We start from the raw sequence: 21,872 nt of genomic DNA, 5'->3' as shown, positions 1-21,872 counted from the left end.
GTTTTATTGAAACATGCACCCAGAGGGCATCTTAGAGATGCTCCCTGTATTTACCCATTCCTTTAATGCAGGACTGACGGGTCTGCGCCAGCCTACCACGAACAGACAAGTTTCTGATTCCATGGGGTGAGAGCTTTTGTGCTCTCGTAGGCCAGAAACAAAGCCGACACTGTGTCCATGCTTCACACCTCCACCCTGCAGGAATTCTAACACCTGGTGGTGAGCCTCAAATGATCAGGCTTCTTACCTAGAAGCAGGCCTGATTCTGAGTGCCCCCAGTCGCCATAGGTTCCCACTGTAAAACCCGGCAGCAAAGTTGACCTCTGCATAAAGCCAGCCCCGTGTGGCTGGTGGAGGGTGCTTGGCACTAACTCAAACTCAGACCCATGGTATTATAACCCCCAGAGAATGGAACTGTAGGTCTGGTACTTACTGCCATAACTGTACTTTCTTTTATTCCCTACGGAACTGTTCCTGAAAATTGCAGTGTGTCAACTTTTAAAACATATTTGCTATATTCACATAAGCCATTTATATTGCCAAATTAAAACAAATAGGTATTGATACATATTTTGGATACTTACTTGTAAATGTGCTTTCCTTGCAAATTGAATCTTGTGGTTCTAGAAATAAATGGACAAAAACAAGTTTTGGTATCTAAAAAGAATTGCCCTGAAATTAGGGCTTTGAGAGCATGCTTCATTTATTACCTGTGTGTACAAAAAATGCTTTGCACTACCCTCTGATAAGCCTAACTGCTCGACCACAGTACAACAAAACAGCATTAGTATCAGATTTGTTGCCTCTAAACTCTGGTGCATCCCTGTACAGACTATGGGCCTGATTCTTACCTTGGCGGTCGGCGGAGAGGCGGCGGTTGGACCGCGAACAGACCGGCGGTCCAAAAAATGGCATTCTGACCGCGGCGGTCACCGCCGCGATCGACCGCCACTTCCCCACTCCGACCGCCACGGCGGTCATGACCGACGGGCTGGAGTTCGCACACTCCGGCCCGGCGGTCGACCCAAGACCGCCAACCGCATCATGACCCTGCTTACCGCCGCGGTTTTTGGCGGTCGGGAACCGCCATGGGAACCATGGCGGTAGGCACTATCGGGGCCAGGGAATTCCTTCCCTGGCACTGATAGGGGTCTCCCCCACCCCCCACTGCCCCCCACGAGTCCTCCCCCCACACCCTCCACCCCCCTGCCACCCCCCAGAGGTGGTACGAACCCCCTGCCCCCCCCACCCCGGCATGCACATACACGCACCCCGACATGCACGCACCCCCAACATGCACATATGCACACCCCCTACACACACACACACACATACACAACGGGGGCACATACCCGCACACATACATGCCGACATGCGCACCCGCCGAACTACACACAAAGGCAAAGCAGCACCCCCCGCCCACATGCACGCACTCACACACCCCCTCTACACACCCCCATGCACGCACACATCACACAACACCCCCCCACCCCCTCCCCTCACGGACGATCAACTTACCTTGTGCGTTGGTCCTCCGGGAGGCGACGGGAACCATAGGGACGTGACCGCCAACAGAAGACCGCCAACAGAAGACCGCCACACAGAAATGTGGGTCGTAATTCTGGGGGCGGTGTTCTGCTGGCGTGGCGGTGGAGGTTGACCAGTCTCCACTTTCCCGCCGACCGCCAGTGTGGCTGCTGGCGGTATTCCGGCGGAACGCTCCCAGCGGTCGGAATACGCGCAGCGGCATACCGCCGCGGTCGGCGGTCTTTGCCGCGGCGGTAACTCGGCGGTCTTGCGAAAAGACCGCCAAGGTCAGAATCAGGCCCTATATCTCAATTTGATATAGCATATCCAGAGCCATCTTCCTACAATCTTGTATCAGTGGTTCCCCTAAATTGACTATTTTTGGTATTGCGAGTGAAGGATAGTAATCACTGGAGTACTGTAGGAATCTGGCCTGTTGTGTGCTAACTACCTATGGTATGATCACCTTATACAAGGTCCATGTATCCCTTATGAGTGAAGTGGAGTCAGTGTCAAGGAAGCCAGGCTCTCTAAAGGTAGCTGTGGATAAGTAGCCAAGGCTTATTTAGGAGACACGCAAAGCTCTCATGCAATACCACTGTAGTCATACAGCACTTACACAAATGAAAGAAGGCACTCAGTGCTACGAAAATAGAGGCTCTTTATTAGAGTAATACAAACACTAGTTAGGCAATACTCTAATTGTAGGTAAGTAAACATACTACACATGTACAGTAACAATCAGGAATAGGCTTAAAAAGCAATTGAGAACACTGAAAAACAGCAGACAAAACTCAAGACCAGGGGGAGTGGGGGTGGGGTGGTGTTGGTGTTAGGTGGATGCAGGAGTTGGTCGACGGTGGAAAGAAGACGGTCAACACTGGGGCAGGTGAAGAGTTCCTGGCTCATGCGGTCGACGTCCCACGCTGGATGAAGGATTGCAGTCAGTCTGTGGAGTGCAAAACAGAGAAACAATGTTGGAGAGCAGAGGCGTAGCTGTAGATGCGGACTGGAGGTCCCTGTGGAGTCCAGCTGCGGTTCGAGAGGCCAGAAGTTTCAGTAAACGATGCAGATGATTCCTGCTGGAGTCTTGCATGTCGAATCTGGGAACCCACCCATGAGGAAGACCCTAACTAACCCTGGAAGGGGAACTGGTCACCTAACCACATGGCCACTAAGATGCCCCCAGAGGCCTCTGCCCACCCTAAGGTCAAGATGGCAGAATCAAAGGGCCATCTGGAGGAGCTCTGGGCACCAACCCTGGGGTGGTGATAGACAGGGGAGTGGTCATTCCCATTTCCATTGTTCAGTTCCAGGACAGAGCAGGGATTAGGGGTCCCTCAACTGGTGCAGATTGGTTTTATGAAAGGATGGCACCAATGGTGGCCATCAAAGCATACCAGTGGCTTGGCGAGGCTACCCCTCCCAAGTCATTTAACACCTTTTTTCTACCCAAAGGCAAAGGGTGTTGCCTCCGTCACCTAAAGGAAATTCTTTTGTTCTGCCTTCCTGGACTACAAGTCGGAAACGTTTGATAACAAACATGCCCATGTTCAGAGTTACCCTTATGTAGCTGGCAAAGGTAGTGACCTATGTCCAGTACACGCGTGAAATGGCATCCCCGCACTAATGAAGTCCAGGAAAATGGAGATGAGTCTGCGGGGGAATCTCTGCTCATGCAGGGGTGCCCTCCGACATCGGTACTTGCAGCAGGCCCTCTGGGCTAGGAGGCCCTGCCTTAGGAGTGACTTACAGGGACCTGGTGCAGTGATCTTCAGTGAAAGGGTGCATGCACCTTTACATGCAGGCTGCAATGCCAGCCCTGCAAACACATTTTACATAGGTCCCCATGGGTGGCATAACATGCTGCAGCCCATGGGGAACCCCTGGTGTCTCCCCGCCCTGGGCACCATATACTAGGGACTTACATGGGGGCACCAGTATGCAAATGTGGGAGGTATGAAGTCATAGCAAACAAATGTTCAGGGGGAGTGCACAGTAACTGGGGTGCTGGTTAGCATACTGACAAGCAAAAAGTGGGGGTAACCATGCCACAATAAGGGTACTTTGCTACAGCTACATACCCTGGAGTCACAACACCCTGTAGATGACCACTTTCTGTGGGGAGTGGGCAACACCATGTCCAGAGGTCCTAAATTCCACCAGACACAAGTAGAATTTCCTAGGCTGTGTCCATTTCGGGCTGGTCACCCTAGGGGTGTGTCCAGCCTCGAAATGCAAAATGCCTCCTACATAGCTAATGTTCCTGAATATCCAGGTGCCAGATGGGGTCTGGGGGTGGGCATCTCCCTCTCAGAGACTAGATCTGTCTTGGAATGCAGATCATGCTATGGGAAGGGGTGTCCAACACCTCACCCTGAGAAGCTTTGTGTCTGACCTCCAAAGAGCAAAGGATCTCACCCCTGGATCTCACTCTAGTCTGTTGGTGGCAAACTGGCTAGAACTGGTCAGTTAGCTCAGAAGCAGTTGTTATGTTTTCAGGAGGAAACTGTAAGGTACACTCTGGATGCGTGCATTAATAAATCCATCGCCAGGGCTTATAAAACATGAGAGGTTCAACATCCCTATTTTCATTGAAGACATCATGGAGCTGGGCAACTCGTATTAATCAGTGGCCAACACATCTATTTAAAATGGATTCCCTGTTCACCTAATATATCTAAGAAACGACAGACCTAGCAGGGGCATATCTTCTCTTGCAGATATGACCACGCATATAATAATATGCACCCTGCCTTAGGGCTATAAGGCCTGCTATAGGGGTGACTTACAAATATTAAATGCAGTGTTTTGGGGACATGGCACACAGTCCATAATTTATGTTGCGTTTTCACTTTTAGGGGGCACCTTGTCAAGCAGTCTGCATGAAGTCAGTGCTGGGTCCCTTAGAGAAGAACAAGTTCTGCTACAGCTCTTAGCGACCCTCTGCAGTACCGAGGCACTCTAGGTAACACTTACTTTGGGATTTAGAAGGGTGCTACAGAGCCTTATCACTTGGGATCAAGGGATCAGGTGTCTTGTTTTGGGGAAAGACTGGCACTGGGGACCAGCTTACCAGGAAGCCAGTGAACTTCAGTTAAAGCTGCATCAAAACTTGGCAACAAGTTGGGAGGGGGCAAGGGACGGACAGCTAAGTACAAGTGTGAGTATGACTTTTTTGTGATGTTCGTTAATTGGTTGCAATGTTACACAAGGAGGACGGGCTGGGAGTTGAGATGAATTTGTGAGTATGGCACGTGGTGCCAAAAAAATCTTGCCATTGAATGCATTATGACCTTGGCCTAAGTTGTTAAATATAGGGCTGCTCAGTTCCAAGGCAACCAAGACTTACTTGGTTTCACCTTATCCCATTTTCTTCTACCGTCCTACTCTTCCTTTATCCTTATTTTATCCTTGCAGGTTCATTTTCTTCTCTACTTTCTCCTGGTGATTGCTTCTCTATGACCCTGTTCCCCTTCCCATTCTGCCTTTTGCTCTTTGGCCAGGTCACTGGCACACTGGTCTACATTCTAAAAGTTTTAACATCTCATTTTCAGGGATAGGGAGGTCTTTCCATTATTGTAACACGGGAGCAGCTCACTACTATTCTGGAAATAATATGTGTGACACCCTCACATTTACAATACATGAGGTTCTATTTTGATGTATGTAGGAAGTTGGCTCTGAATATACTATCTCAAAGTGAGATATAGTGCACACTGAGTCTAAAGGTTCCCCTTAGAGGTTGATAGTGGGAAAATTAGATAATTTGAATGCTCTATTTTTTGGTGGTGTAGTTGAGCAGTAGGCTTGTCAGAGGGTAGTGTTAAACATTTGTTGTACACACACAGGCAATAAATGAGGAACACACACACTCAAAAGACTTAACCCAAGTCCAATAGTTTGCCTGCAGAACATCAGGATCCCTCGGCGCCGGCGAAAAGTGAGGGCTACTTTGAGCGACCTCAAAAACTGAAGGGACCAGTGACAACTCCGGACTCTCCTGCTGAGGCGTGACAGTAGGACTCATCTCCCATGTCTTCTGGCATCGTGAAGATCGAGACCTCGACCTCGATCGGCTCCGCTCCGAACGGCGCTGAGAGTCATGATGACGCTGCTTCTTATGCTTTTTGGGAGAAACATGGAAGGAATCCTTTTTATGGCCCTTCTTCTTTGCTTTGGCTAAGAAGAGCTTCGCCTCGCGCTCCTTCAGAGCTTTTGGATTCATGCTCTGACACAAAGAGCAACCTTCCACATCATGCTCCACATCAAGGCACCAAATACAGTCTGAGTGGGTGTTGGTCACTGACATCCGACCCCGCATTCTCTACACAGCTTGAAACCGGACTTCTTCGGAGGCGACATTGTAACCACCAAAAATCGTTACAGTTAACAGCGAGCCAGGAAGAAAAACCATTGGCGTCGAAGGCACGGAAAAAAGGAAAACTGATGTCAGTACGCCGACAAGGACCTATTATTGGCACGTTGACGTCAGACAGAGTCACGTGGAGCCATGCCATTATGACGTCCTCGTCGACGTAGACAGCTAGGAAGAAGACTTTCCGTCGGATGCTGGCACAAGGATCCAATTCACAAGGTGAGGAATCCACAGGTAGTTGTATCCATCAGAAATATATTTTAATTTATTTTAGAACCACAAGATTCAACTCAGGTTACTCACGTTATCGCAGTCGCCTGGGAGTCCCCTCTGCGGTATTTGTTTTCTGGAGCTCGAGGTGGGGGCATTGGATGCAGAGTGAGAAGTCTCACGCTTCCGGCGGGAAGGGAGAGTTCTTTCAAAACTTGCAAAAATGTTGCAGTGTCCTCAGAGGTCGCTGTTCCCCGACAGATGCGTTGCTGTGCAGTTTGAGTCTGGGGACAGGCCGGTAGGGCTGGAGCCAAATCAGTTGGTGTTTCCGTCATCTCTGCGGGGCTTTCAGGTCAGCAGAACTTATTTGTGCAGGTTGCAAGAATCTGATTTCCTGGGTTCAGGGTCGCCCCTAAATACTCAATTTAGGGGTGTGTTTAGGTCTTGGGGCAGTAGCCTATGGCTACTGCCCTTGCGGGTGGCTACACCCTCTTGGTGCCTCCACCCTGAGGTGATGGGGGCACATCCATATTGCTTTTGGGGGCATCTTCCAATCTCAAGATGGAGGAATTATAAAAGTTAAGAGTCACCTCAGGGCACCTTAGGGGCTGTCCTGACTGGTGGGTGGCTCCTCCTTGTTTCCCTCATCATCTCCTCCAGCCTTGCTGCCTAAAGTGGGGGGGAGTCCATCTCCACTAGCTGGGATGCCCTGGGGTGTTGTAACAAAAGGCATGAGCCTTTGAGGCTCCCCGCCAGGTGTTACAGTTCCTGCAGGGGGAGGTGAGAAGCATATCCACCCAGTACAGTCTTTGTTCCTGGCCACAGATTGACAAAGGTACTCTCCCCATGTTGCCAGAAACTCGTCTGGTTTTGTCAGACTGGCAGAAACTGGTCAACCTAGCACTAGGAGTCAGACTGGTATTCCGGGTCCCTCTCTAAGATGCCCTCTGGGTGTATTTTAAAAAAAATACCACACTGGCATCAGTGTGCATTTATTGTGCTGAGAAGTTGGATACCAAACTTCTCATATTTCAGTTTAGCCATTATGGAACTGTGGAGTTCGTGCTTGTTAAACCCCCCGACCTTATACTCTTATGGCTAACCTGCAATTACAATGTCCAAGGTTTTGCTAAGACACCGTAGGGGCATAGTGCTCATGCAGCTATTCCCTCACCTGTGGCATAGTACACCCTGCCTTAGGGCTGTAAGGCCTGCTAGAGGGGTGACTTATCTATGCCATAGGCAGTGTGAGGTTGGCATGGCACCCTGAGGGGAGTGCCATGTCGACTTAGTCATTTTCTCCAAACCAGCACACACAAGCTGGCAAGCAGTGTGTCTGTGCTGAGTGAGGGGTATCCAGGGTGTCATACGGCATGCTGCAGCCCTTAGAGACCTTCCTTGGCAACAGGCCCTTGGTACCAGGTGTACCATTTACAATGGACATATCTGTCCATTGTAAGGGCCGTGCCAATTGTGGGTACCGGTTAGGAAAAGAACACCAGGCAGATCTTATCCTCCAAACCCACCCTTGCTGCCATCCACAGAATCAGGAAGAGCACATCTGAAGGCAGATGCTTTTCTTACCTTGTAGCCCAGTCAAACACGCTTCCACTCAAGCTCAGACATGCAGACTCACTGAACCAGCTCACAAAGGATCTAAAGACATGGATCGCAGAGTGTGCAGCACGTCCGTAACAGCTATTTGAGCCTCCATGGGTGATAAGCCGCCCTTTAAAAGCGTCTGATTGCTCAAATGACTGATGTGTGCAAAAATACCTTTATTAGGAATGAAAAACTTGCCTAACAATAGCTTTACAAGTATGTCTCAATAAAAACATAAAAGAAAAGAAATGTTTTACCTAGAAGTTATTTTGAAAGATTAGCAACACATAACTCACCCACTGTTCAATATCAGTCATGTTTGGCCACTAGAAATGGCTGCCAATACTCTTTTTAGTTTTGTTAGTTCCAGAGTGACCTTCAATTAGTGAAGAATGTAACTTATTAAAAATGTGTTTTGCCAATTCTTCACCAACGATAACTTGTGCCTTCTTCCCCTTTCCTACAAAGAACACCTTTTCACCTAATTTGCCAAAAAAACATGAGAACGTTTAAAGGGCGATTTCTATTTACTGCAGATGTTGCACGAGAGATACATTAAAAGCACGTAATATATATATATATATATATATATATATATATATACACACACACACACACACGCTAACAATCATTTAAAAAAATTAAAATATCATGAAATGAATCAGACTAAACAATATTTGTTAACACATAAGTAGGTAGATCAATATAATTGAAAGGATCACCAATTCATGAAGCTTCATTCAAACAAGTACAGTAAATTGTATGAATGTATAACAATTTTCTAAATTCCAAAGTAATTTGAAAAATAACTTACCATCAATGGTGATTTTTTTGGAAAGTCTCCGTAATCCATGCTTCATTATTTTACTGAAATCATCAGGGTACACATTACTGCGTATATAAAATTCAGAATCTGGTTGTACTTTGTAACATCCATTGTTCTTTACAATAACAAAATAAATATAAACTGAAGAAAATCTAAACATCGTAATAGTAAAAAAATAAAATCACATGGATGAATATACGTTAACAAAGGTAAATAATGTGTTCCTCTGATTGACAATTTGCACCCACACATTCGTTTTTTGAGAATGGATACCATAAGAATATCTCTCCACAGTAGCTGCCTCCGCTCTGGTGGGAGGAGCACATAAGCCATCAGAAGTCTGCTTCTTCGCCAAGGCATTGCACCTTTTAATAGGAAGAAAAAGATAGTTGGAGATGGTCCTCTTCTCTCATCAGCTTGCCTAATTTTCACAGCAATTAAGCAAATAAAAAGCTGATCATCCATTTAGCGTTGTTTAGTACAATGAATGACTGCTGTGGGTCAAATATATGTAAGAATGAGGAGGTAGAGAAAAAGTCGTCAGGACAATATTTAGACCAACGTGAAAGAGTGAACACTTTTGGAAAAAGAGAACCAGCTTGCCTCAATAGATGGTAGTTAAATGTGTGGCTACAGAGAGGGTTGGATGCTCGTTAACCCTTATGTAAGAAGTAATTACGGGAAAAAAAGAATATTGTATCGTCAACAAACCTATAAGTCCTCATTACAACCCTGGCGGTCGGTGTTAAAGCGGTGGTAAAACAGCCAACAGGCCGGCAGTAAAAAAAATGTAATCACAACCGTGGCGGAAACCGCCAACATAGACAGCCACTTTAACACTCTGACTGCCACAGTGGTACAAACAAACAGCATGGTGGTCACCACCAACAGACAGGCGGAAGACAATGTATCGCCCACAGTATCATGAGAGGCCAATCCGCCACCTTTTCAGGGGCGGATTCAACGCGAACAAAAACACGGCGGAAAAAGAACTTGGAAGGAAAAATGCTCACCTCTATATACCATACGAGGAACCAGGATGCCATGGAGCCGGAACTCCATATTCTACCAGCCATTGTCTTCCTGCTCCTCTACCAGGAGCACGAACGCCAGCGGCGAAGACCACAGTGAGTATTGCACCTACGACACAGGGGAGGGGGGAGGGAAAAGAGTGACACACATGCAACACCCCCACCCTCACCCACTACAGCACACACACACACACACACAAATACATGTTGATACATTACAGTTACACCCCCCAAGGCCCCCGGAAGAATGCAAGGACAATGGAAATGATTGTAACGATTCTGATCAATAAAAATCCAGTACTCATAAATATATATACACACCATTAACAAATATATACACCAAGAATTAAAGTCCATGTGCTGCACATACATAGTCCGTGGACCACTGGGCCCAAAATGCATGGGCGAGGCCCACACAAGATATCCAATCAAAACGGAGCGAACACTGCAGGGTCATCAGATCGAAATACAATAGGCACCTCAGGGGGGAGGGAAGGGGGGGCACCTCAGCCGGATGAGTGCACAACGCCAGATCCATGAGGGGGCTCCATGCCCATTGATGTATCCTGGGGAGTGCAACGCCACAGTCTCAAGTCTTTTCAGTGGGTGGTTTGCCCACTGCTGCATCCTGGGGAGTGCAAAGCCACAGTCTCACAAGTGAATAACAGTCTCCACTGGTTCTGGAGGGGGGTTTGTGCCCAGAGTGCTTCATCCTGCCAAGGACTGAGGTAGTGGATGCTTTTCTCCACTGGTTCTGGAGGGTGCTTTGTGCCCAGCGTGCTTCATCCTGCCAAGGACTGAGGTAGTGGATGTGAATCTCCACTGGTTCTGGAGGGGGCTTGGTCCCCAGAGTGCTTCATCCTGCCAAGGACAGAGGTAGTGGATGTGAATCTCCACTCACGGTGGGCCATGGAAGCTGTCCAGGCCCCTGAAACTGACCACCAGCTCCGTACGACTGACCACGGAGGATGGCAGCCATATCTGCAGTGGTGCCACTGGCATATGTGGCGTGTCCACTGGCAGTGATTGTGGCAGCCTCAGTAGCGGCGGTGCTAGCGGCGCTCATTGGCCTGCAGTGCTGGTGGGTGGCTCAGTGAGCGTGCTGGTGGCGGCGGTGTCCTGGGACGCGGTGATGTTAGCGCCGGTGTTCTGGGAAGCGGTGCTGGTGGTGGCGGTGTCCTGGGAAGCAGTGCTGGTGGCGGCGGTGTCCTGGGAAGCGGTCATGTCCGCCGTGCAGGTTGGCGGCGACTTCCCTTTCTTACTGTGCCCCTTCCCCACCTTGGATGGTGGCGCAGCTGTCTTCACACTCCCAACTGTAGTCCTGGGAGAGCCCTTGGTGGCAGGTGTTTTGCCCTTCTCCCTCCGGGTTGTGGCCAACTTCTTATGTTTCTGAGGTGGGGGACTGTCTGTGGTCTGGCTCCTTGGCACACTGGCTGCCCTGCTGCTTGGTGCACTCCAGAAGCCGGTTACTGCTGGCACCACTTTTCCCGTTGATGTGGTGGCTGAGGTGCTGGGTTGTGACCTGGAAAGCCGTGCCATAGGGGACGGAAGGGGTGGGGGAGGTGAGGGGGAAGAGGTCAAGGTTTGACAGGAAAAGTTTTAGACATACTGGGAAGGGTAGATGTAGGGGGTTTGGGAGTGGAGGAAGAGGTAGTGGTTGTAGGAGGTGTACATCTGCTGAATTTGGGTGAAGGTGCATGGGCTGGAGGCTGTTGAGGTGGATGGGTGTTGGGTGGGTGAGGGTGAGGGCAGCAGGGCTGACAGGGGCAGGGGCTGAGGTGCTGCTGTGAGGGCGGTGCTGGTGTGGGGGGGGCTGGCGGCGGCTGTACCTGTAGATGCAGGGGGCACAGAGGGGCCCGCCACCGCAAGGGAGCTCCCATCAGAGGAGGAGTCCGTGTCGCTGGTCTCAGCTCCTGTCCCCGCTGTGGAACTCCCCTCGCCCGCCGTCCGCTGTTTCGCCCTCCAGGGCCATGTGGGATGCAGCTCCCTCCTGCTCCGGTGCCACTGCTCCTCTGCCTGATGATGCTAATGCACACAAGAACAGGTAGACCACAAAAAGGTGGGGAAGACAGAAGAAAGACATGTTCAGTGCATGCAATACCGCTACAGTTGGCGGACACTACAGACACAGCAGCCCTCTGCACTACGCCATGCACTTAGAGTTCCCTAATTAATCACAGGGACATGGGGTACAAGGCCTATGCCCGACTGCTGCACACATGAGTCACAGGAGCCTGACTAGGTGTAGATGGCTCTTAACACTGGTGGGGTGCCACATAGCCTGCCTTACGGAGGGAACATGCCTACAAAACTCGTCCTGGCCAAGGGGTACCCACAGCCCACCTCCCCCAACCAGACACCTCCAATGTGCGCTGAATCAGCTGAATGAGAGCGTACTCACCCCCTGGTGGCTGCTGTGATGCTCTCAAGCGCCCATCCAACTCCGGGTACGCCACCACCAGGATCTGGAAATCAGGGGTGTCACGTTGGGAGGCCATCCCCAGCTGGGCCTCCGCTGTCTTCTTGCTCAAGCGGCGAATGTCCTCCCATCTTTTCCGGCAGTGGGTGCTACGTCTGTGGTGGACACCCAGGGTCCTGACTTCCTTGGCGATGACACGCCAAATATCCTTCTTCTGGTGGGCGCTGACCTACAGGCATAGGACAGGGGAAAAGGAGAAGATATAACCGTCCGCACCGTCACAGTCATTGGCCCGCATTCCTACCCTTGCCATGACACAGATACACTCACTGTCGTTTCATGCACGCCTAATTCTCCCCTTCCATCTTCCATCCACACAGGCATTGCCCATACAGCATGCTCAAAGTGTACTTACCTGTTTGTCTGGAGGAACGTAGAGCAGCGTGTATGGGGGGAGGACCCCATCCACTAGTTTCTCAAACTCCTCCGTGGTGAAGGCAGGGGCCCTTTCCCCAGACACATGAGCTATTGTCTCTTCCAGACTGAGGTCACAGCAGCACTTGCAGTGTAGGTCATCTCCTGTTGAACATCAGGTATCAAGTGAGTGAACAGATAGAAAATGGCGGTCATGTCCGCTGCGGTGCGTACCGTCACCGCCAGTGTACATCGTCATTGGCTCCTGGGACCCATAGGGCCCAATGTTAACCAATGCAGGATTGCGCTGCGGTCTTCGACCGCCTACTGTGACGGTGTACAACGCCAGAGCAGTTACCTCATATCCCATTGTCCCACCTTACAGGTCAGGCAGCCGCCATTTCAGGGGGCCACATGGCATTATGTTTAAATGCGTCACACATACCTAGGCCTTGCATACACACTAAGACAGGCACATATCGGACTGAAAAATATGTGCAATAAAGTTGTGTTTTCGTACATCAGTGTTGGCTGACCCTCTGCTCGCTGTTTTCCTCCACAGAGTACGTCCGCTGGGGCAGGTGAGGAGATGGCGGCATCCTCCGGTGTACAGACCGCTGGTGGACCTGTTGACAATGGAAGAGCGACATGTAATTGTCACCTACAGACTGGACCGTGCCACAATCCATGAACTGTGTGCCCAGTTGGAGCCAGACCTGATGTCAGCTATCCGCCATCCCACAGGTATCCCCCCCTATAGTGCAGGTGCTGTTAGTACTCCATTTCCTGGCAAGTGGGTCTTTTCAGACGACAGTGGCCATAGCCTCTGGGATGTCCCAGCCTATGTTCTCCAACGTGTTGTCCAGAGTGTTGTCTGCCCTGCTGAAACACATGCACAGCTACATCGTGCTCCCTCAGATGGAGGATTTGCCTACAGTGAAAGGTGACTTCTATGCCCTGGGACATATCCCCAACATCATAGGTGCCATTGATGGGACACATGTGGCCTTGGCCCCCCCCGCAGGAGTGAACAGGTGTACAGAAACCGGAAGAGCTACCATTCAATGAATGTGCAGATGGTGTGTTTGGCCGACCAGTACATCTCCCATGTGAATGCCAAGTTTCCTGGATCAGTGAATGACGCTTACATTCTGAGGAATAGCAGCATCCCTTATGTGATGGGGCAACTCCAGAGGCACTGTGTGTGGCTATTAGGTGAGGACATGGACCCTATATAGTGTGACTAGGTGTCTGGGAATGGGGTTGCCCCTAAGGGTAAGTGTGTGTCTAACAGTTGTAACAACATTTGCAGATGACTCTGGCTACCCCAACCTGTCATGGCTACTGACCCCAGTGAGGAATCCTAGGACAAGGGCAGAGGAACGCTACAATGAGGCACATGGGCGAACTAGGAGGGTTATAGAGAAAGACCTTCGGCCTCCTGAAGGCCAGGTTTAGGTGCCTACATGACGGGTGTTTCCCTATTCTACGCACCAAAGAAGGTGTGCCAGATCATCGTGGCCTGCTGTATTCTGCACAACTTGGCTTTGCGAAGACAGCTGCCTTTTCTGCAGGAGGATGGTCCTGAAGGAGGTCTTGTGGCAGCTGTGGAGCCTGTGGATAGTGAAGACGAGGAAGCAGAACAGGAAATCGACAACAGAAACAAGGTGATTCATCAATACTTCCAGTGAGACACAGGTAAGACGACATCACTGCCTGCTACATCTGATACACTTGTTCTACCTCTCATCTGTCTGTCACTTTCACCCAGTGTATGGACCCTGATTTGTCACTTTCCCTTTCGATTTCACAGATGTGGGTCCCACTGTGTGACCTCTGCTATGTTTCCTCATGGACTAGAGCTGTGTGACATAGGTATGCTGACAATACAATGGATATTGCTATTTTCCTCAGTTATTGCAAATACACATTTGTGAAAGCACAGACTGACTCCAGATTGTTTTGTGATTTAAGTGTGTTTATTTAAGTGCTAAATAGTGGAGGAGGTTGTAAAATGGTCAGGGGTGATGGTGGAGGAATGTCCATGGCAGAGTCCAGTCAATTTGTTTCACAGGTGCATTGTCCAAAGGGACATAGGAAGTGGAGCTGGGGCAGTTGGTGGTTGAACAGGGTGACAAAGTGGGACAGAAGGATGACAATCAGGGTGGTCTTATTTCTTGACGGGGGTCTTGGCATCATGCTCTGTCTTTGTCCTAGATCTCAGGGACCGCTTGCGGGGTGGTTCTCCATCTGCAGGGGGTGGGGTGCTGGTGTCGAGGTCCTGTGGCGGTGCCTCCTGTCTACTAGCGCCGGCGGTGGGCAGTTCATCGTCCAGGCTAGTGTCAGGGGCCCCTTGTTGTGCCACAGTGTCCCTCCTGGTGTTCACGAGTTCCTTCAGCACCCCCTACAATGGTGCCCAGGGTGGTATTGATGGATCCGAGTTCCTCCCTGAACCCCAAATACTGTTCCTCCTGCAGCCGCTGGATCACCTGAAACTTGGACAGTACTGTTGCCATCGTCTCCTGGGAATAGTGGTAGGTTCCCATGACGTTGGAGGGCCTCATGGAGAGTGGGTTCCCTAGGCCTGTCCTCCCCCTGTTGCCCAGCGGCCCTCCCAATTCCCCTGTGTTCCTGGGCCTCTGTCCCCTGAACCGTGTGCCCACTGCCAATGCCCCCAAGTCCCTGCTGTTCTTGGGGTGGTGGGTTAGCCTGAGTTCCCTGAAGTGGTGGACACACTGCGGCTTGACGTGTCATGGGGACAGAGGTATGGGCCCGGTGGGTGCTGGTGTTTCCAGAGGGGGGAGGCTCTGTTGTGGCTTCTGCCAGTGTGAGGGGAACCGACTGTCCTGAGGTCCCAGATGGGCCGGGCTGGTCATCTAGATCCAGTTGGACAGAGCTGCTGTCATCAATGTGGGCCTCTTCTGTGGGTGGAGTGGACATGTCTGGAACATCCTGTCCGGTGACGTTGGTTAGGGGTCCTGCAGGGGGTTTAAAGGCATAGTTTATCTGTGTGTTCCATGGTGTGCAATGGGTGGGTGACCCTGTACCCCAGTGGTTGCATTCCTGTGTAGGAGCTTGTGCGCTTGAGGTTTAGGGGTCTGTGTGGGTATATGCAGTGGACATGCATTTATGATGGGTACCCATGCTTTGTGGTTGCATGAAGGGCCTGGTGTTGGGATGTGTGGTTTGTGATAGTGGGACATCTGTGAGGAGTTGGAGTGATGGGGGGTGAGGGTGAGGGTATGTGATTGCATGCAAGTAGGGTGGGGAAGTGAAAGCTTTGACTTACCAATTCCTCCAGCTACTCCTGTGAGGCCCTCAGGATGAAGTATAGCCAAGACCTGCTCCTCCCATGTTAGTTGTGGGGGAGGAGGTGGGGGTCCGCCGCCAGTCCTCTGAACCGCGATGTGGTGTCTTGAGACCACGGAACACACCTTCCCCCATGGGCCGTTCCACCTCTTACTGATGTTATCCCGTGTTCTTGGGTGCTGTCCCACTGCGCTGACCCTGTCCACGATTCAGTACCATAGCTCCATCTTCCTAGCTATGGTGGTGTGCTGCACTTGTGATCCGAATAGCTGTGGCTCTACCCAGATGATTTCATCCACCATGACCCTGAGCTCCTCCTCAGAAAAACTGGGGTGTCTTTGCGGTGAACATGGGGTGGTGTGGGTGATGTCTGAGGTGATGTTTAGGGGTGTGTGGTGTTTTGTGCGTGGATGTGTGTGTGATGGTGTTTTGTGCCTCTGTATGGTGTCATCTTTGCTGTGCTGTCTCTCTGGCCTTCGTCAATATTTTAGGTAGTAAGGGTTTGTGGGTGATGTGGGAGTGGTGTGTGTATGTGTATAAGGTGCGTGTATTTGGAATTGTCCAATGTGGTTGTGTTTTGTAAGAGAGTGTATTTTGAGCGCGGCGGTGTGTTATCGCAAGTTTATCACTGACCTTTGGTGTTACCGCCAATGTTGTAATGAGGGCCATAGTGATTATGCTCAAATGGCGTTCACGAGAAAATCTCAAAAAACAAATGTAAGATTTCAGTGTGCTCTAAAAAAACATTTTTAGGCTGCTAGTGAAACAAGCTGCTTGAAATACTATCGACAGCTGGTGACTAACATGGAAGATCGGTCAGGCACCCGCAAACAGGCTGGAAACACTGAAAGATAACCTTTGTTTGTGCTCAAAGATGACGATAGTCCCACGCCAATGAGCTGACACCACCATCATCAGTTTTGTGAAGACACGAAAGATGATCAAAGTAACCTTAAAAAGCTACTTGCTCACTTTGAAACACAGTTAACATGTGTGAAAAATTCAGGAAGGTCCAGCACTACTATAAAGTATCCTGTTTGAGCACTGACAACACCTCAGCCAGGGTGTGCATTTAGAAATTGTCTTTGTGGAGGTAGCTGTTGACTGACCACCCAAAAAAAAAGGACCTTTTAGTTTTTTTTGTGCACAAAGAAATGAAAAAGAAAAAGAACCACAACCTATCTCTGGAGGTAGGACAACCTACTCTGCGCTTGTGCAGAAGAGAGATGGAAATACCCACTGGAGCAAGGAAGATTAGCTCTCCATCAGACACTGAATGAACATAGCAACAGGTCATGAGCTTCGCAGGTTTCTAAACGTAGATGACCACTGCTGTTGCTTTTGCCATCTCCATTCCTCCCAATGACTCCCTCCCATTTCTGTTAGTCAGCACAAACCTTGGCACTGAAAAAATAAAAAAATACCAAGCCAAAGGCACTTTACCGTCAAGTCTGCGAAGATCCACATCCAGAGCTGATCCCAAATAGCCTGCTCTTCCTTGCCAGCACCAAATGTTGCGGCATTAGTCACACAAGCGCAGAACATTTTGATAGCTGCCTGTGGATCTTCCATGGTGTGTACAAGCTTGAACTTTCTGGTGCAGAGCCGGTGGGTGTCTAAAACTGAAACTTTATAACAGAGGGCACAAAAACGCATAGACCTCAGCCAGATTATGTTGTGACTATAAAGACTCATATTGACTAGCAGGCTGTATGTCACCACACTAGACTGAGGAATAATAGTGGGTAAGAGACAAAGAGCCCACACAAACAGAAAGACTATTATTTTGCCACACTATGTTCTATCTTGCGTGTGATGTTTAATTAAAAGACAAGTATTAAATGGAACATTTGTTGTACACACACGGGCAGTAAATATGAACACACACTCAATGACTTAACCCCAGACCAATAGGTTTTTTATATATAAAAATATTCTTCTCTTAATTTACTTTAGAACCACAAGATTCTGAATTCAAGTAAGTACATAAATTGTAAGGTACTTGGCATAAGCAAATATAGAACTTGGAATGAAAACAGTAAGGTACACAGTTCTGGCACACAGTTCTGGCAAATATGCAAATAACCTATTTTAAAAGAGGACACTGCAAAATTCAACAGTTCCTGTAGGAGGTAAGTAGAAGTTAATTTAGCAGGTAAGTAAAGCACTTACAAGTTCAGTCTCCAGGGCATAGACAGCCGACTGTTGGGGGTTCAAGTTAACCACAAACACCCAGCACCAGCAACACAGGGCCGGTCAAGTGCAGAGGTCAAAGTAGAATAGGCGCTTATGGAGAAAAGGGGTGCTCCGGTTCCACTCTGCTAGCAGGTAACTACCTGCGTCCTCTGGGAGCAGACCCGGGGAGTTTTGTAGAGCACTGGGTTGGGGGGTGTCCCAAACAGGCGCACAGGGCCAGCCAGGTGCAGTGTGCAAAGTAGGTGTCAGGTTTTGAATAGAATTCAATGGAGGGACCCAGGGGTCACTCTGGTGATGCAGGCAGGGCATGGGGTTCTTCTTGGGCCAGCCACCGACTGGGCTAGGATGAGGGACGCCTGCTGGTCACTTCGGGACCGGTAGTTGGTTCCTCTTGGGCCTGGGGGCTGCAGGGGCAGTGCTTCTTCCAGGCGTTGGGGTCTCTGTTACCAGGAAGTTGCGGTGAGGGGGAGCCTCTGGATTCTCTCTGCAGGCTTCACCGTGGGGATGCAGGGAGATTGTCTCAGGGTGGCCACGTCGTTGGAGTCACCTGGGGGTCCACGCTGCAGTGTTGGTTTCTCTGGACACAAGCTGGGGCGTTGGTGCAGAGTGGTGGGGACTCACGCTTCAGGAGTGAGGTGGGTGTCCCTTTAAAGATGGTTTCTTCCTTGTTGTTTGACAGAGCCCATATCCACTAGAGTTTTTTGGTCCTTTGGGTTGAAGGGCAGTCCCCCGAGTCGGCAGAGGTCGCTGGTCCCGCAGGATGCGTCGCTGTTGCAGGTTCTTTGAGTCTGGAGACAGGCAGGTAGGGCTGGGGCCAAGTCAGTTGTTGTCTCCATCTTCTCCACGGGTGTTTTGAGGTCAGCAGTCCTTTAGGTTTTCAGGAAATCTGAAATCCTGGGTTCAAGGTCGCCCATAAATACTGAGTGTAGGAGGGTGTTAGGGCTGGAGGGCAGTAGCCAATGGCTACTGACCTTGAGGATGGCTACACCCTCCTTGTGCCTCTCTTTGGGGAGGGGGGCACATCCCTATCCTTATTGGGTAAATCCTCCAAAACAAGATGGAGGATTTTCCAAGGAGGGGGAGGGGGTCACTACAGCTCTGGTCAACTTAGGGGTGGAACTGGCTGAGGGGGTGACACATCCTTGTTTTTCTCATTATCTCCGCCGGACTTTCCGCCCAAAGTTGGGGCTGTGTCCAGGGGGCGGGCATCTCCACTAGCCAGTGTGGCAGTGTAACACGAAGCCTGAGCCTTTGTGGCTCACTGCTAGGTGTTACAGTTCCTGCAGGGGGAGGTGTGAAGCACCTCCACCCAGTGCAGGCTTGGATTCTGGCCTCAGAGAGCACACAGACTCTCACGCCAGGAGGTCAGAAACTAGTCCCTCTGTGGCAGGCTGGCACAGACCAGTCAGTCTTGCATTGAAGGATTGGGTAAAATACAGGGGGCATTTCTAAGATGCCCTCTGAGTGCATTTTGTAATATATCCAGCACTGGCATCAGTGTGGGTTTCTTATTTGGAGAAGTTTGATATCAAACTTCACAGTGCTCAGTGTAGCTGTTATGGAGCTGTGGAGTTCGTTTTGACAAACCCACAGACCATGTTCTTAATATGGACACACTATATTTACAATGTCTAAGAATGGACTTTGACACTGTAGGGGCATATTGCTCATGCAGCTATGCCCTCACCTGTGGAATAAAGGCCTAAGGCAGGGTGCATTAAGGCCTGCTAGAGGGGTGACTTACGTATGCCAAGGCAGTATTTGGTGTGCATGCAATTCCTGAAGGGGATGCCATGTCGACTTTGCCTTTTTATCCCCACCAACACACACCAACTGCAATGGCAGTGTGCCTGTGTTAGGTGAGGGATCCCTTAGGTTGGCACAACACATGCTGCAGCCCTTAGGGACCTTCCCTGGTCACAGGGCCCTTGGTACCACTGGTACCTTTTGCCAATCAATCATTAATCAATCATTAAATTTATAAAGCGCGCTATGTACCCGTTAGGGTTTCAAGGCGCTAGGGGGGGGGGGGCAGCTGCTATCGGTCGAAGAGCCATATCTTGAGGAGTCTCCTGAAGGTGATGAGGTCCTGGGTCTGGCGCAGGGAGGTCGAGAGTGAGTTCCAGGTCTTGGCGGCGAGGTAGGAGAAGGATCTGCCGCCAGAGGTCTTGCGTTGAATTCGGGGAGCGATGGCGAGGGAGAGGTTGGCAGAGCGGAGTTGGCGGGAGGGGACGTAGAAGTTGAGTCTGTTGTTCAGGTAGGCGGGTCCGGCGTCGTGTAGTGCTTTGTGCGCGTGGGTGAGGAGTTTAAAGGTGATCCTCTTGTCCACGGGGAGCCAGTGGAGGTCCTTCAGGTGGTGGGAGATGTGGCATCGGCGGGGTATGTCGAGGATCAAACGGGCGGATGCGTTCTGGATGCGTTGGAGTCGTTTGATGTCTTTTGCTGGGATGCCTGTGTAGAGTGTTGCCGTAGTCAAGTCTGCTACTGACAAGGGCCTGGGTCACCGTTTTTCTGGTTTCCGTCGGGATCCACTTGTAGATTCTGCGGAGCATGTTGAAGCAGGAGGAGGAGACTGCGTTGACCTGTTTGGACATGGTGAGAGCGGAGTAGAGGATGAAGCTGAGGTTGCGTGCGTGGTTGGCAGGAGTAGGTGGGGAACCCAGTGCGGTGGGCCACCAGGAGTCGTCCCAGGCTGAGGGGGAGCGTCCGAGGATGAGGACTTCCGTCTTATCGGAGTTTAATTTCAGGCGGCTGTTTCTCATCCATTCGGCGATGGATTTCAGTCCCTCGTGGAGGTTGGCTTTGGCGGTGTGTGGATCTTTAGTAAGGGAGAGGATAAGCTGGGTGTCGTCGGCGTAGGAGAGGATGCTGAGGTTATGCTGATGGGCCAGCTGTGCGAGGGGTGCCATGTATACGTTGAACAGCGTTGGGCTTAGCGAGGAGTCTTGTGGGACGCCGCAGATGAGGTTGGTGGCTTCGGAGCAGAAGGGTGAGAGTCGGACTCTCTGGGTTCTGCCAGAGAGAAAAGAGGAGATCCAGTTGAGGGCTTTGTTTTGAATTCCGGCTTCGTGGAGATGAGTTAGTAGGGTGCGGTGGCAGACCGTATCGAAGGCGGCGGATAGGTCTAGGAGGATGAGGGCTGAAGTTTCGCCGTTGTCCATTTGCTGTCTGATGTCGTCTGTGGCGGCAAGGAGTGCAGTCTCGGTGCTGTGATTGCGTCTGAATCCGGATTGGGAGGGGTCTAGGGTGGAGTTGTCTTCGAGGTAGTGGGTGAGCTGTGCGTTGACGATCTTCTCGATGACCTTCGCTGGGAAGGGGAGAAGGGAGATCGGGCGGAAGTTTTTGAGGTCGTTGAGGTCGGCCTTGGGTTTCTTGAGGAGGGCTTGGATATCGGCGTGCTTCCAGCTGTCCGGAAAGGTTGCGGTGTCGAAGGATAGGTTGATGATCTTACGAAGTTGGGGGGCGATGGTGGAGTTGGCTTTGTTGTAGACGTGGTGTGGGCAGGGGTCTGAGGGGGATCCTGAGTGGATGGAGTTCATGGTCTTTCGGGTTTCGGCGTCATGTACGTGGGTCCAGGTGGTGAGGCGGTCGGCGTGGGAGGAGTTGTCGGGGGTGGGGTCTGGCGGAGGTGTGGTGTTGAGGCTGTCGTGGATGGCAGCGATTTTCTGGTAGAAAAAGGTGGACAGTGCGTCGCTGACGTTGGCGTTGGAGAGCTCCTTCACAATGCAGAAGAGTTCCTTGCTGTCGTGTGCGTTGTTGTTTAGGCGTTCTGTGAAGTGGGAGCGTTTGGCGAGTCGGATAAGTTGGTGGTGCTTGCGGGTGGCTTCCTTGTGGGTTGCGAGGCTGTCGGGTGTGCGCTCGAGAAGCCATTTTTTCTTGAGTTTCTGGCAGGTGCGTTTGGAGGTGATCAGTTCGTCTGTGAACCAGGCTGCTTTTTTCTTTTCTTGGTTGACGGTGGGC

At 50.6% G+C, this 21,872-nt stretch overlaps 1 long non-coding RNA gene across 1 annotated transcript in view; it reads right to left on the bottom strand.

The window, feature by feature from the left end:
- Window positions 1–21,872, bottom strand: part of LOC138296143 (uncharacterized) — a 71,336-nt gene that overhangs the window by 42,822 nt on the left and 6,642 nt on the right. The window contains exons 2-3 of the long non-coding RNA XR_011203772.1: window positions 8,532–8,608; window positions 585–623 (exon numbers count right to left, since the gene is read on the bottom strand). This is a non-coding gene — a long non-coding RNA (uncharacterized lncRNA). The remainder of the gene's footprint in view (window positions 1–584; window positions 624–8,531; window positions 8,609–21,872) is intronic.

This window comes from Pleurodeles waltl, chromosome 1_2 (genome assembly GCF_031143425.1).
Source record: "Pleurodeles waltl isolate 20211129_DDA chromosome 1_2, aPleWal1.hap1.20221129, whole genome shotgun sequence".
In the NCBI taxonomy this organism is placed as follows: Eukaryota; Metazoa; Chordata; class Amphibia; order Caudata; family Salamandridae; genus Pleurodeles; species Pleurodeles waltl.
The sequence above is the reverse complement of the archived record's forward strand: the minus strand, read 5'-3'. Positions and strand labels throughout refer to the sequence as shown.